This window comes from Camelus bactrianus, chromosome 6 (assembly GCF_048773025.1).
Source record: "Camelus bactrianus isolate YW-2024 breed Bactrian camel chromosome 6, ASM4877302v1, whole genome shotgun sequence".
Lineage (NCBI taxonomy): Eukaryota > Metazoa > Chordata > Mammalia > Artiodactyla > Camelidae > Camelus > Camelus bactrianus.
The window spans coordinates 36564702-36581774 of NC_133544.1; the positions used below are offsets into that span (position 1 = coordinate 36564702).

The 17073-nt window shown below is 42.6% G+C and overlaps 1 protein-coding gene across 2 annotated transcripts in view; it reads right to left on the reverse strand.

Annotated features, from left to right (window-relative positions):
- The window catches only part of DAAM1 (dishevelled associated activator of morphogenesis 1), a 155686-nt gene extending 147393 nt beyond the window's left edge, over positions 1 to 8293 (reverse strand). Inside the window, exon 1 of one of the 2 annotated variants that reach the window (XM_074365447.1) lies at positions 8135 to 8293. The gene's annotated coding sequence lies outside the window, so the exon portion shown is untranslated. Of the gene's footprint in view, positions 1 to 7251; positions 7926 to 8134 lie in introns of those variants that run through there. The other variant, XM_010962221.3, reaches the window with a different exon arrangement.
- Between the last annotated feature and the right edge of the window lie 8780 nt (positions 8294 to 17073).

Here is a 17073-nt window from a genome sequence, read left to right on the forward strand (position 1 = left end):
CCCTCTGTACACAGCTCCCTATTCTCAGTAGGAGGTTAAGGGGGAAAGACGTACTGCTCTGTAGGGTCGGGGAGTGTGACTCCCCTGGTGGGGAGTGTGGCTCCCCTGGTTTGGAGCCTGGCCCCCCGGGGACAGCCATCCCCGTCTGCCCACAGGGAGGCTGTGAGAGCCAAACTGGCAAGGAAGTAGGTCACTGGTCCTTCAGACTCAAATTACAATCCAAGGAGTGTAGTAGGAAAAGGTGGGGTATAGAAGAAAAGTCACTTCAGTCACAGCCTGTAAAGAAATTGGATCAACCTAAAAAATATTTATTTATTTATCTGTATACATATTTTTTTCTTCTTTTTAAAAATCAATCCCTTAGCAGAAAGTGTCAGGCAGGGCAGTCTCCTGCCACAGTTCCTGGGACTTTAGTTGGAAGTGTCACCTACTCACTGAGTGTCAAGCTCTATATGGGTCACAGAGGTTTTCTAGTCCAACCTAATCTCTATCCTTAATTTTAAAAATACAAAAATATTTAAGGGCACAATGAAGCCTCAGCTACCGGCTTCAATTTCAACAAGATTCATTCCACACCCTCTGACTTTTAGTCTGAATGACCACTAAGTGCTGAGCAGGGAGCAGGGTGGGGTAGGAGGGGAGACACCTCTAATGCAAACAAGATTGCCACACACAAACAGAATGGGAAACAAACAGAACTGTTATTATTATTTCTTTTACCACCATTATCTTAAATCAGATAGCCTCCACTAATACGGGGTAATTGTGGCAGCATTTTTTTTTCAATTCCTAAATCATTTACCTTGGCCAAAACCATATTTTCTATATCCACGATTTCACCAACTTTCAAGAGTAGAGAATGCAGCAAGGACCTCCGTATAGTTTAACTTGTCCATTTCATTTCCTTTACCTTTTCACAATAAGTTTTGTAATACATTCTCAAGATTGAGAAGGGTCCCTAGCCTAACTCTTGTCACAGAACTATAGGTTCTAACTCATAGCTAGCTGCTTTGTTTTATCCAATCTCTATGAAACAAAAACAAATTTCAGCCCAGATACACATGAACAATCTCACTCACCTGGTGAATGATGTTGACCACCACTCTTCACCCTTCTTCCAGGGTGCAAATCTGCAGGAGCTTCATGGGAGACGAGTGAAGCCCCGAAGGGGCACCAACACATTCACTAGTGACTGTGGTCACCCCACCAAGAACGGGAAAAGACCAAGGCTATGTTTCAGGAAGCTGCCCCTAGTCCTGGCCCACTCTTCACAGGAGGACACCTGTCAGAAGCATGTATGTAATTCCTTGGCAAACTATTGGCAAAGCCTTGCCTCTAACTTACGGGGTCAGAAAAAACAAAGAACTTCATCAGCTAATTTTATAATACAGTACCATCTTTGGCCCCTAGTGAGGATGGCTATGCACAGATATATCCACAGGGTCTAGGCACTGTCTACTCTCCTTTGTAACTAAGAGCATGATGAGTTTAAAAAAAAAAAGAAAAAAGTTGACTAGGATTACAGGTGCAGTTTGTGGCTCCAAGAGAAGGCAAAGTTAACCCATGCCCTTGACCTGGTTTAGACGTCACTAACAAACTGAGCTGAGCCAATAAGCCAGAATGTAAGAACTCATCTCAAAAAACAAAAGATGGGCATCTGTATTGCCCAGACAACGCCTAAAGCTTGGATCTGGGCTACCTACACTTGGAAGTTTAAACTCAGAGCATCAGATGGGCAATGTTTGCCAATCGTACAGAAGATAGGTTTTGGGGTTTTTTTCCCCCAGAAATGAAAAGGACAAAGACCAGTTTAATAGGTGACCTTAATTGTGTGCCTGGCAGAAATACAAGGAACCTTCAACTCCAATCCTGGTGCAATTTATAGAACAGAATGAGCTTAGGATATTACTAAAGGTGAATGACATACTTAGGCAATGTAACAAGATGAATTAAATAAAAAGCTTCTGAAATGAATGTCTGTTGAATGAATATTATCTTTGAGCAGCCTAAGGGCTAACAAGTCTTTTGTTTTCATGTTCCTTTCCTGGCAATATGCTCTTAGGGCATAAATTTCCTATTATTTCCCTAAATGTCAGTTTGTGTTTTATTCAATTGTCCTCATTAAATATTGTCAAAGGGGCATAACATCCAGTGTTAAGCCAAAATCAAAAGGTCTATTGTAAGTCAGGAAATCACACCAACTACATTGGAAATTGAACTTGCTTCCCGAGTTTTCCACATTTAATTCACAATAGCAGCTATGGTTTAAAAGAACTGCAATTGTATATTTGGCACCAAATTTGCCCCATTGTAAAAATAAGTAAGTCTCTCTGCTAAGGTGAGGGAAAAAAAGCTTATTTTAATATCCAAGGATACCCAATATTAGATAACACGTTTGACTACTGCTCAAGTTTTCATTACTTTTTTTTCAAAAGAGTTTTCACAATTTATGTTAAAAGACAACAAGGACTTGGGAAGGTAAGAAGTTATGGGAGTTTTAACTCTAAAGACAGGCTTCTGTGGCCCTGTTCTGGGTGAGAAGTGCTTTCTTCAGATAAGGGATTCAACTTACCGAAAAGTTATCTGAGTTAACAAATAAGGTATAAAGCTGGACAGACTCCAAATAGATTCAGAGACGGCATGTAAGAGCATTTCCTTTTTCAAATAATTTGCCTGTCATTCATATAGCAAAAAGGAGGGCATTCAAAAATTCTTATCATTCAAATATGCAAAAGCAACATTTTTAATCTCATGCAACATTTTTCTGTTCCAGAAAATCCAACTCTAAGAAATTCTTAAGTGAAGAAACATTTTCCCTCTCAATCAACCCAGCACTTACTGAGCCAGCGCTGTTTTAGAATTAAGAGACACAAAGGAAGTTGCAACCCCCTCCCCAGCTCGATGCAGAGAAAAGAATAACGTAGGAAAACCAGAGGGAGGCAATATGGAGGGCAATAGTAAAGAACCGTTCTGCCAGTCATCAGCTGTGCGACCTGAGCTAGGCAGGCTCCTTAACTTCTTCACGCCTCAGTTTCCTCAGCTGTAAAACGGTGATAACAGTACCCACCTCATACAGCTGTAGAGAGGAGTCAGTGGTTGAGCTCATGTCGGGTATCAGGAAAGGCCTGGCCCAAGTATAGTCCCTCACATCCCCAGGACTATCAGTGTCCCTTAGCTCTGAGTGTTCAGTTGTGTGGGGATAGGGGGCTGGTGAAAGCACAGGGATGGGCAGGGAAGGCTTCCCAGAAGCTGCGGCTCTCGAGCCTGATCTGAGAGCACAAGGAGAACGCAGCCATTCAGAAGAGCGCACATTCCAGATGAGGGGCGCCTCCAGAGAGTCACAGACAGGGGTAAAAACCAGGTGTTGATGTGCTTAAACATCAACAGGGAAAATAAGGCCACCAAGGCTGGGGTGTATTTGGTGCCCTCAGATTAATGGTGGGGTGAGGGGAGGCTCAGGCTCCATACGTTGGCTGCCAATGCTCCTAGGACTTAACATTTAAACCGTTTTTAGACATGTGTACTATGAATGCAAACTCACTCCAAAATGCTCAGTTCTCTGTTTTTGGAACAGTAGAAAGGATGCCAGAAAATGAAAAGGTAAACACTTTTTTTTTCTGCAGAAATAGTCCACTACAGTAGAATGCAGGTCACCAAACTCAACTTGCATCTCATCTTCATCTGTCCCTCTTTCAGCGGGGGTCCTAAGAGATGGCTTGGAGGAAGGGGAGGAGGGGCACTTCAGAGCCATCCTTCAGTTCCAATCTCTATCAGCCACTCTAAGCACAATCTATGTAAAAAGACTTGCCAAGTGAACGTAACCTCAAGAGAGAACAGGACAGCCCCAGCCTATCCCACCCTCTCTGCCAACATAAAGAGACTGCCCTCCTTACCAACTTCTTAAATATTACCTGTGCTATCAGTTGCCTCTAAACTGAGCTCTCAGGGACACCACTATGATCTGATGTTGTTTAAGATTCACTTACAAGATTCTCCCCATTACCAAGTTAGAAACTTTAAAGCCAAAACAAGTGACAGTAGTCTACATTCCTTATCCAAAGATGAAAAATTACAAAATAGAAGAATTTTCATTTTGACTGCTGTCCATTCTAGAGACGAAACAAGTTTGCTAACCTAAGTTGGCAAAGTTGCTTTGTTTCCTGCAACATAAGGATAGACTTAACACTTGGAAATACGAGGAGCATGACACGAAGCCTGGGAGGGCCTCACAGAAGTTACAAGCTCTGTGATTAATTCCTGGACCAAACACCTAAGGCTTAGTGGTACCAATCTTTGTCGGAAGAGCTTGTTTCTCCTGACCCAACAGCTGTAACTTTTTAAGTGATTTCACAGAAGACCTCAAGATTCTCAAGCCAAAGCCATTCTTTATACTATCCCCCAAATATTTACAAAATCAAACACTTTCCATCTTAACTATGTTTTGCTTGTAAATACCTTATTTGTTCTGAGAACCACAGCATCAACACGAAAAACAAAGGAGCTCAAATAAAACCACACACAGACACACATGAATTCTTAACACCCAGAGGCGTGTCCACAAAACTAGAAAGCCAGGATTCAAATTCCTTGGCACTTATTCACTGAGCTCCTGTAAGCACCACCCAAGGACACGACCCACTGCACCCTCTTTACTTCACACCTCCTCACTAATTCATACTCTGAAAACCTACAGAATCTGACTTACTGAATGATAACTGATTGCTACAAATATTGGACAAATGTCTCTTACCCTGTTGTCCTCTCACATAAGCCAGCCTGAACAACTCATCCTGTTTATAGAACAAATCCACCCCAAATGAGAAAGCTACTGACCACTCTTCTAACCCAAATGGTGCCTGGCAAAAGTCTCTAGGTGTCTTTGCCTTGATCTCTCTCCCTATTCTTCTCCTGTTATACCTCCTGGGAAAGTTATCTGGGCCAAAAACAGTACAACGGAAAGAAATCTAGAAATGTCTGGTTTTGGGTAATAAGAATTTTAAGAATTATAGGGGGAAAAAAAGTCTATGTGGATGAATGTATTCCAAAAGCAAATAACTACAATTTGACTATTTCAAACACAGGAAAAGATCTTTATACTTCAGCTCACATGCTACACAGGAGTTCTGGTTCTTGCTGAGATGAAACTGCTTGACAGAAAGCTAAGAGGAATATTAAAACTGATGCGAGAACTGTCAATGTAGAGAATACAGATCATTGATCTCCAATCAGGGTTCTACTAGTTAGTACTGATTCAGTAAGTATAAAACACCTACCAACGGTCAAACACTGCTTTAAATGCTGGACAGCCAGGGATAAATGAGACAAAGACTTAGCTCTCAAAGACCTTCAAGGAGTAGAGAAAACCCCTCACATTGGAATTGTTAGTGAATTATAGGGAGTCAAGAAGTAAAAAGATCACTGAAGGAGATTTCAATGTTAAGGTCTACGACAAAAATAGTGAGTGACAACTTCCCATCCTGTTTCCTCATGGGGATGTAACCACGTACTTAACGCGAGATGAATGGCTACCACCTGGCATGCGGCATCCACAAAGCACTTACCTGCACACGAGTGCACATGCATAGATGCTCAAAGACATACACTTCCCCACCACCCTTAACTGCAATATCTGTGATAATCCACTCTGGTATGAAATGAAGGTAAGCAAAATATTTGTGTGATTCAATTAATCTTAATACAAATAAATTATAAGTAACTGCATTCATCAAGAATCTATAAAAAGTCAAAACCTAAACAATTCTAAGATAAAAGGATAAACAGAAGTCCAGATACTGGGATAGCAGTAGCAGCAGAAGCAGCAGCAGCAGCAGCAATAGTAGCAGCAGCAGCAGTAGTAGCAGTAGCAGAAGAACTGATTTTATAAATACTAACATGGCTGCCTTGCCCACTTTGAAGGATTACTACAAAGAGCCAGGCTATTGTGCCATACAAGTAAGGCTCAGAAATATTAACCCAATGTCATAGTGTCAGAAGCTGGGTTTGAAACTCTCATCTTCAGATCTGTTTGAGAAAAATAAAAGACAATGAATAACTCCTCCTTAGAGTCACAAGATTTTAGGAAACTTTAGGAAACCCTCAATGCCCCTCTTCCCATAGCACCAATGACTGAGGTCCCCAGGGGCAGAGGGTTTACCCCAAAATAGGGTAGCCAGTAATGACAGCGCCAGAGCAGGACCCAGGCTTCCTAGATTCCAGCCTTCTCAAGGGCCTGCATCCTCTGGGCAGGCTTTTAGATTTCATGAGAACCACAAGGGATGACAGTGACTTTCAGAATTCAATTGAAGTTATTACTTGTTCCTAAAAACTTCCAGTGAATTTCACCTAGGGCAAATTGAGGACCTTTACGGGTGGCCAGGGAGCTCTCTTCACACATAACAGAGGAGAACTCCCTCCCTTGAGAAAGCTGCATCCTCCAACATTACAACATACTTTGTTATTAGGGAAACGATGCAGCTAGCCTGAAAGGGGGAAGAAATCTTTTGATTGTAATTTTCAGAGTTTGTCTCAGGAAAAAGGCTCTTAACAATTATTTCCAGTGAAGGAGGTGGAGAGACCAGCTATGGGTAAGCCAGAGGGAAAGGAGTCTAAAAACTGTGTCCAAGCTATTTACAAGAGAATGGAGAGAGCCCTGGGTTGTGAAACCAGTGACTAGAGAGAGCAGCTGGGCTCTGGGCGAGCATCTGACCACACCCACTGGCCACGCCCTCCCAGCTGCCCGCAGAGCCACATCGAATTGAAACAGCAGTGCGAGCAGTTAAGATTCCGACAGCAGGAGTCGCCATGGCAACGGGATTCATCTTGCAGGCAAACTCCGCTTCAATTCACTAGGTCCTCCTCGAGCCTCAAGAAACTACCACCTCAATGGGAGTAAAACGGTCACGGGTGGCATTTGCTCTTGATACTCTCTCCTGCGGATGAAGATTGGGGGGTTCAGGGTAGTGTACTCTCTTCCTGGACCCACTAAAATATTTTATGGGGGCAAGTGACAGAACACCCCAAACCCAGGCTGCGAGCAACTTGAGAACTGAGCCTTTAGCAAGGGTTTGATGAATGAGTAAGTAAGCGAAAGAATAACGGTACTAGGGAAAGGAATTCCAGAGGACTTTATAAAAGTTATCAGGCCTCGCGCACGTCTCCAGTCGGAGAGCAAGCGGATCACAAGCAGCTGGATTTTCCCCACCAGCTGGGAAAACCGATTACCCAGCCCTCCTGCCCCACTGCGAGTCTTACCGTTTGATTATTCGACACTCCTCACCACTACCACCTCCCAGCCCAGGGCTCCCGGCAGACGCTTCCTCCTAGCTCAGGTGCTCCTTATCGAGGGGGCAATCAGTGCGAGAACCAAGATGCGCCCAACCCAAAAGTACGGGGGGCGAGAGCGCTTTGCAGCGCCTCGAACCGGGTCCGCAGGCTGCGCAGCCTCCCCTCGCCGCTGTCCGACAACACCCCCACGCTCCTTCCGCAGCGCGGGTTTCCTCCTCTCTCTCTGCAGACCTTTAGCTTCCAACTTTGCCTAAATTACAGCCACTCCATCCATTTCGAATGAATCTTGGGGTGAGGGTGCCAAGGATGGTGGGGGTTCTACTCAAGCGCGGACGGGTAAACGAGTCCCTGCTCCTCTCTCTCCACCTTCGAGTCCACCAAGCCTGCCTCGGGTTTCTCCCTCCCGGAGCTTCCCGGGCCAGCAACAGTGCCCGCGGCGCCCATCCAAAGCCACGACCCACAGCGTCCCAGCCCCGGGGTATCAGCAGCAAGGCGGCGAGTGGTTGCCTGCAGATTCTCTTGGCATCCGAGCGCCTCAGAAAGAAAGAAGGGAGGCACCCCGGTCCTCGGGGGCGCCTTCCTCTGGGCTCGCCTTGCTTAGCGCCGCGCTTGCAGCCATTTTCCCAAACCCAGCTTGGCAGCCAGGAGCTGTCTAGGTCCTGTTCCCATCCAGACCCAACCTGAAGGACGGGTTTAATATTTACCTACTGGCCCGGGAGCTCCGGGGAGGCAGCGGGAGGGCGCGCCGCGAACCCAGCGCCCGGCCCGGAGGAGCGCGCCCACCCCCGCGCCACCGCGCGGTGCCACTTAATGAATGAGTGAGGCGGGCGGCGCAGCACGTCCCCCTTACCTGAGCAGCTCCTGCATGCTGGAAAGGCGGCTCTGTGCTCGGGGTACAATGGGATCCGGTTAAACAGTTTCCTTCACAGCCGCTCGTAGGTTACCAACTCGCAGGTGACATCACCCTCTCCTCGCCTGATAGGATACAATGTGGCGCCCACTGCGCATGAACTCCCGGGCTGGGCCTGCATACTCCTGGGAGTTGTAGTTCATATCCCACAAACAGAGCCTGGATAGCTACGCTACTGCGGTTTTTAGAACTACACTTCCCGACTCACTCCACGGCCTCTTCGGCCCCGCCCCGTAGCCCCGCCCCCACTTCGACCCGCCCCCTCCTCGCCCTCCAGCTTTGCAGTGTTAGCGGTGGTCGTTTGGAAGCCGAACTGCGGACTGCACTGGCGAGAGTGGTGGGGGTCACCCTGCGGTCGTGCCCTTTGACTTGACCTCCACTGGGCCCCGTGCGGGCTCTAAGAGACCAGAGGGGTCCAGGGCTAGTGCGCACGGGCCAGGCAGCTCTGACCAACCCGGCTCTATTGGCCCCAGCTGGAAAGAGAAGATAAGCCTTTCACTGCCTTCCCTACGCGTAGCAACTAATTAATAGGACGCATTGGTTTCTGGGTTAAATGCGGTCTTGGAATCCTCCACGTCCGGGAGGATGAGGGACGCCGACTCCAAAGGAGAGAAATGTCCTGTTGTCCCACTTGGTACAAATCACCTTTCTGTCTTGTCTTTCCTTCTCTCATTTAACAGAGTCATAGTGACCAACCAGAACTCGGGGAACAGCTTAGTCGGCTGAGCTGACAGAATAAGGGAAGGTGTCACTAATAAAACTGCGGTGTAACAGACTAGATAGTCGCCGCAACCCTCCGTCAGGGAGCCTACTGCTGCTGCAGAGATAATACTATCGCGCAGCCATGCTTTTGTTCTTCCCTGCAGCAGACTTCCCGCTCATGGCTCTCAACTCCCAAGAAGACATCCTTGCGGAAAGTTTTAATAAATGCCGTATATGTATTCATGTACTTTTAAATCCACAACACTCTCTACTCAATTTTCATACCTTTCTCTTCAAGTATTTATAAATGACCTAAGCCAAACAACATCGTGCTGTTCAAGAATTGCTGTGATATTAATACACCTAAATGTTTATTTAAAGGTAAGCAAAAAGGGTGTACCAGAGCTCTGACCCTTCAGGACGATTTTTATTTTTAATGTGTAAAAATTTTCCGTGGCATTTTTCATTATTCAATGAATACCAATATTATGAAAAATTAACATTGAGAGCAAATCTCCAGATGTCTTTTTAGGTGGAAAAAAATCAACTTCTCTAGTTATTTCAGGGGTAAAGGTAAATTATAATGGCATTTGATGTCTTAATCACATATAAGGATCAATTCACACTCCCATTTACAATGGCAAAATCTCAAAAATAAAGTTCCCAATTAAGAATTCAAACAACTCTACCTAATTGTTGGTGAACATCTTACCACCTTTATTTTCTCATGTCATTGTGCAACAATGACTTTAGTTCAAGAGAAAAATATTCATGGAACTACTTGAGGATCTCAGGGGAGAGGGAAATGCTTTGTTCTGCTAAGAGGGGTTTTGTACTGAATTCTGACTTTCTTTTAACAAGCCAATTCCTTATAGCCCAGACACATTTTTCTCCAGTGAAGGAAGAGAACTTTGAATGTTGCTCTCCTGTTCTGAGCAATTCCATCCATTCCAAATATTGTCTTAAATGGAACCCAGACAATGCAAATGTTCCATTGGCCAACAGATCAAGAGTACAATCAGTGATATTCTAGCTAATGGGTAGGCTTAATGTATTGCAGTTCATTGTGGGAAAATATTCAGAAAGAAACTTGACCTGGAATGATTCTAAAAGCTCTCCCAGCTTTGTAACTCTGTAAAGCTTTTAGATGGAAACATAATCAGTGAGCCTGAAATTTACTGAGTCAAACTGGATGTAGAGATTCTTTATAAAGCAGGACTTATCCTCATAAATAAGAGTATATTACAGCATTGAGGTATACTCTGAGGAGTAACTTTATAGGATAAATCACCTTACAGCAAGTTCTCTTGGATCTTTGGTAATAAAGGAGATGAAGTCTGCCTGAAGAAAAAATTTCTTTCTCTATAGCAATTAATATTATAGGAATGTACCATGTTACAAAGCTTATCTCGATATATAAAGGACATCATACACAAGATTATATGCACAGAAATGTGTGGATGTACACATGCAAGCTGCCCTTCTAGTAAATAGACATACATTAAGATAATAAATATTGTAAATAGGCATTGTGTTGGGAAGCATTTCTCTATGTGTGATAGATTTGAGCTGATCCCTGCACACCATTTCATTGGTAACCAGGGGAAACAAAGATGGCTCTTCAGCATCAGAAATGCAGTCTGTGAACCTGGGACCAGAGGAAGCTTAACAACTTCTATGGAGACAGGAAGAAACACTGACCCTCTTTCTCACTCATGCTCGTGCACGCTGTCTCTCCCCCTCTCTCTGTCTCACACACTCACACACACACACACACACACACACACAGTCACATATACTCATTGCATGTGCTTGTATTTCTTTCCAGGTGACTAAGTAGTCTCATAAGCCATCAAAAACACCCACTCTGTCTAGTTTAATTTATATTCTCAAAGGATTTCTTTCCTTTTTTTTTCTTCTGTTTTTAAAGGACTGCTGCTGCTCTAGAATGATCCTATGAAAGGCCTTGTCTTGCCCCATAATCATTGCCTGTTAATTAGGAACCCATGGGACCACTGAGACTAGATTTAATTGATTGTCTACAGGTGGAGGGGGAAGGCACCATGGGATATTTGGCTGATCTTTCCAAGTAATTTCTCTCAGTTTTGGTTACAAGGTTTTACTCTAGACGTTGGGTTTTAGATAAGGGAGGAAATGAGATATCAAGAGAGAAAGAATGTTAAATTTGTAGCCTTGCATGTTTTCACACAATAGCTTGGTGTTTTGCAACAATTGGAGTTGTGTGCTGAGCCCAGGTTTGGGCTCAGGCCATTTCCCCACTTTTGAGCAGTGTGACTTTGCTTATCTAGTGTTGCTCATTCTCTCTGAGCCTCAGTTTCCTTATTTTTCAGATGGAGCTGACAATAAACCTACTTCACCAGTTTTTTTGAGGATTAAATTAGATAAGATATATAAAAAACACTTTTCAAATCGAAAAGAACAATACAAATGCTAATTCTTGTTATTATTTGCAATTTTCCCCTGAAGGTTCTCTCAGAAATGTCAGCCCTAGTTATGGAAGAAGTTAATAAAAACCTAGTAAATGAAAAATCGTATTCACCTGTATGACCAATTCCCTGGGCTATACCTGTTTTAAATACTTGGAATGCATTTTGTTTTCGTGGTGGAACACAATATACTCATGTCTTTAAGTCCTTTTAGGGGTGGGCAACAGAAACTTTCTATGGACAGCTTATGCAAAATATGAAAATATTAAGATTTATTCAAAAGATGGAACAACTAAGGCTCCACGAGAGAACAGGGGCCAGACCAGCTCCGGGAATGTGAACAGTGGTGGTTTCTGGACCTCTCTCTCCAGAGCACCGCTCTAATAGACCTCAGTGTCCGTATCTTTCTGTTCCAAACGTCAAATTCCTGAGAGGACCTGACTTCCCCATCTCAGGGTGACTGTCCCTAGCTAAATTATCTACAGCAGTGATTCTTAAAGCATGGGCCCCAAATCAGCAGCATTAATTTCACCTGAGAACTTGTTTGAAATGCAAATGCTCGGGCCCCACCCACAGACCTACTGGAAAAGGAACTTTAGGGCTGGGTCTCACAGTCTGCATTTTAACAAGTCCTCCAGCTTATTCTGACACTCAGGAAAGTTTTCAAACCACTTGTCTATCGCAAAGATGACAAGATCATGTGGTTCAGATATGACCACTCAGGACTTATCCCTGTGTGTCTGGGAGTCTTCCCAGAGAGGAAAAAGTGTTGTGAACTTGGCAGCCACCCCCAAGAGGTGTCGGGTAAAGCCTGTAAATTTGTCAGGGTCTTAACGGTAAAATTTGGTTCTTCCTGAGGGAGAGGATTTTGTAGCATTCTGAGCCAACTAATCAATTTAGTCACTGCAAAGGCACCTGGAAAAGATTCATTCCACTGTGTTTAATTGAGAACTCAGAAAAGCTGAAAAACTAGCTTTGGGGCAGGACAAGGGAGATGGACTCTTACAGAACTCTAAGAACAGTAACAATAATGTCAGGTCATGGTAACAGGGGACATGAAAATAGCTCCAGGCACTCAAAACTCTCTCCAGACCAGTCTTATCTGAACAGCCCCTGGGGCTTCAGAAACTTCTTTGACTGTCTTAGCTACAATCACTGCACCCTCTTATTTAAATTGGCTTACCCTTAGCCCATCTATGAGACCAGAACTTTTCAATTCTGGAGCCACTGGCCTCATGAGGCTAGTGGATACCATATTGGACATATCAGAAACAGAGTATTCTCACCATCTCAGAAAGTTCTATTGGACAGTGCTGCCCTAGACTTTCACCTCATGAACTTTCAAATCCTGTCTTGCTGAAACCCACCTTTTTTTACCTCCATCTTTTCCAGGCCAAACTCCAGGGAGAAAGAAAGAATGAAAAGAGAAGACAGAGAAGGAAAAAAAAATTTCTGATTGTTCCAGTTCACCATTTCAAGCTAAATCATACCAGAAATCACTGGTCACCATGAAAAAGGCACGTAGCCTAACAGAAAAATGGCCAAAAGTCTTAAATAGGCACTACACACAACACCCCCCTTTTCCAAATGGTCAATAAACATATGAAAAGATACTCATATTAATTAGTTACCAGGGAAATAAAGGCCACATGAGATGCTACTACATACTCATCAGATTGGTTAAAATTGAAAGGACTACCTATTTTAAGGATTGGCAAAGATAAGAAGCAACGTAAATCCTACACTGCCAGTAAAAGTATAAATCTGTATCAATGCTTTGGAAAACTATTAGTATCCACCAATGGTGAACATACACATACTGTATATAGCCCAGCAATCCACTCCTAGAAATATACCCAACAGAATCGTACATACACATACATTCACCGAAAGACGTATTTGAATGTTTACAGCAATGCTATTCAGTCTATGGTTGTCATACAATATTTGGGATATACTTATATTAAAAATAATCTTTGTTGTTTGTCTGAAATTCAAATTTAACTGAGAGTTCTATATTTATTTGCTAAATCTGGCAACCCTATTATAGCCTCGAACTAGAAACAACACAATTGTTCATCAAAAGTAGAATGCATTAATAGACTGCGGCACACACATAATTAATACTATCTAACCAGAATCAGCAAACTTGTTCTCTAAAAGGCTACATAGTAAATATTTTAGGCTTTGTGGGCCATATGATCTCTGTTACAACTACTCAACTCTGCCATTATACCATGAAAGCAGCCACAGATGTAAATGAATAAGCATGGCTGTGTTTCAAGAAAACTTTATTTACAAAAACAGTCAGCTGGCCTGTAAGACATAGTTTTACAGGTTATCCACCAACGAGAAAGAACGAGTCATGTCTACAGGTAAAAATATGAATGAACCTCACAAAAATAACACTGAATAGAAGAGTGTATATTGAATAATTACATTTAAATAAAATTTAAAAACAGGTACAACAAATGGTGGTGTCAGAGATGAAATAGTAATTGCTATTGCATAGGAAATAGTGTGAAGGGGATGGTAATAGGAAAGAGTGTGAAGGAACTCTCTGGAGTGATGTTATTGTTCAAATTTTTTTTTTATCTGAGGCTGGTTACATGAATAATGCACTTTATGAAAATTCATCATGCTGTATACTTATGATTTGTAGACTTTTATATATGTGCATTATATGAAAATAAAATATTTATATAAATTAAAAACTAGGCCAAACTATCTCAACATCATGCCCATAAGAAGTTATTTTATGAATTCTGGTACCCAAGTGTTTTTTGTTTTAATTATAACAGGAATTCATGTTCTCTGTAGAGAATTCTGAGAATTGCTACTTAAGGTGATAAAATCTCCCATAAGTCTGCAAACTAGTGAGAAACACGAACATTTCTTTCCCCTGCCCTCCTTCTCTCCCTGCCCTCCTTCTCTTCCAAACTCAGGATCATTTTTGTTTATAATAGGCTTATTTTTATTTAAAAACATACCTTGAGAATTTTCTATGTCATTGAATTTTTTTTTACATTTTTCACATCTGATGCATTTTAATGGCTACATGGTGTTTTATCATGTGAAGATAACCGTTTTTTATTTAATAAATCCTCTATTATAGAATAAGTCTCTTCCAATTTTTTGATACTATGAATAAGTCTGATGTGCATCCTAGTTCAATTTTGGTGCCCATTCATGAGTATGCCTTCAGAAACAGAAACACAGCGTAACAGGACACAAAGGATTTTACTGTTTCTGATACCTATTGCCACAATGACCAGATACTTATTTTTATTATTTGTAGATATAATGATGTTTCCTATTGGCCCACATAAGTCTGGTAACCTCTCTGAGAGAACTGAATCATGTCCTGAAAGCAGCTTAAACTGTTTGAGACAAAGTCTAACAATGGTGACAGAGTGGATGAGGGAACTACCGTAGGAATGAATGGCCCAGGGAGAGGGAAGTATTTCTGTTGTGCATAGTTATCTGGCCTCTAGGATGTGCTAGGTGTATTCATTTGCTAGGAATATATAAAAAGCACCACAGACTGGGTGGATTAAACAACAAAAATGCACTAGAGGCTGGAAGTTCAAAATCAAGGAGTCGGCAGGGTTGGATCCTTCTGGGGATTGTGAGGGAGGGGTCCGTTCCAGGCCTCTCTCCTTGGCTTGCAGATGGTCATCTCTTCCTGTATTTCAACTCTTCATCTTCCCTCCACGTGTGCCTGTCCCTGTGTTCAGATTTCCCCTTTTTGTAAGGACACCGGTCATACTGCATTATGAGGTCATGCTAATGACCCCTCCAGCTTGATTACCTGTCAAAGACCCTATTTCCAAATAAGGCCACAGTTTAAGGTCCTGGGGGCTAGGATTTCAATACAAGAAAAAAATTTTTTTTTTCTGTTTGGTGGTAGTGAGAACATAGTGCATCAATTCAATGCAGAACACTATGTAAACCCAAGTAAGGGAAGACTGGCTTTCTTGATCTCAGCACTGGTGTTGTACACCAGCATGCTATAGTCACATACATTTTAAAGCAGTCAAACATCTGATTAGGAAGTAGAGATAGGATCTAAAAACTGAAGACAGCAGCCTGAAACTGCTCAAATAGCAGAAACAGGAAACGCGGTGCATCCTGCATCGTGTAGAAGTCTTGATGGTGACTCTTTCTAGTTGTGACATCTGATGTCTTGCTTCCTGGTACCTAGGCCTGTCACTCTTGATCAAGAATTCTCAGATGAAGACTCCACGAACTTTCCATCAGTAAAAATTCTCTGGCCCTACGTTTCAGACAAACCATCCCAAGTTAGCTTTCAAAATATCCCCTACTGAGTGTGTCATACAATTTTCATTTTCTTTTTCTCTTTAAACCTCAAATCTCTGCATGGGCTCTTTAACACTAAAATGGGCAGTTCATGTGTGGCAAAACCGTGTCTTCAAGTGAAAGATGGACTGGGTGTTCCATGCAGAGAAAGAATTCTGTTTACTTTTTTTAGTTTTGTGACTTTCCTCATTGGGAATTAGCCTGGCAGATACGTTCTCCTTTGTGGCTGAATTATTACAGCTTGTCGGATTTATGTAAGAGCCTTGTTTCACAGCAGGCTGTGCTAGCACTTAGGCACTGGATTTGGAGATCAGGGACGACTTTAGTCCTGTATTACATGAGAACCTTGTGCTGTGGAATTTCTCATGGAAAGCCACACTTCCATACAATATGTCATGGCATATTATCTTTGTGAGAGTATTTTCTCTTCACCAAACTGTGATTGTAACCTTTTCTCTCGGGTTGCCTATGCCCTCTCCCTACATCTCAAGCTCCTAAGATAATATTTTGCGTTGTCAGAAGACTAGCCACCCAGTTAAAGGGAAAAAGGAGATATTGGAATGCTTTATTCTGGCTTTGCATTCCTGCAAGTGACAGGTTTTCTTCTCTGGATTTATGTTATTGTTTTAGAAAATTTTACTCATTTAAATCTAAACATAGTTAAAGCAAGTAAAATATGACCCTGTTACTTTTCAATCATGTAAATGGGATTCTGAATAGAAGTGTAATTTCCCTCATATGCATGTTAACTATGTTGGAAGCTCTTCCACTTCTGACTACAAACCCACTAGATTTTGCAAGTTGAGTGGCTTTGAGTAAGGTCAACGTTAGGACGGGAACCTTTGAACAAAACCCAGATGTCTCAGAGATTAACACAGGACTTTAAGTTTGCTTTGTCGTGTCCCTAATACGTTAGAGGTAGATCCCTACAACCAACATTTCAGGAAGCCTTTGCACTATGCACATCCCTACTTAAAATGTGCAGGTGAAGCGTCCCCCGCTCAAGGCAGGGCTACCTCAGCGGCATGCTGGGGCCCATGGCACTGCCTCTCAAACATCCACTGTTAAATTTCAGGAATTTTGTGAGCCATTTGTCAAACACAATTCATCTTAAAAATTAAAGTGTGTACACTTACAATTCAATACAGTATATTAAAAACAAAGGTGGTAAATACTCAGAACACATCATGTGTTAATTGTGACTGCATTTCACTCATCTGATCTTGAGGTTCCACCTGAATCTGAAAGGCAGAAATACTATGTCCTGGTTTACTGCTGCAAGTCTCTGTTCACATTCAGTGACATCACATTGGTGGCTTGAAATCAGTCATGGTAGACTAGTTACCGTGGAAACCTGTAAATGCTACAAGGAGGGCTTCTCCCACCAATCCAGTTTACTGGCAGCCTCTT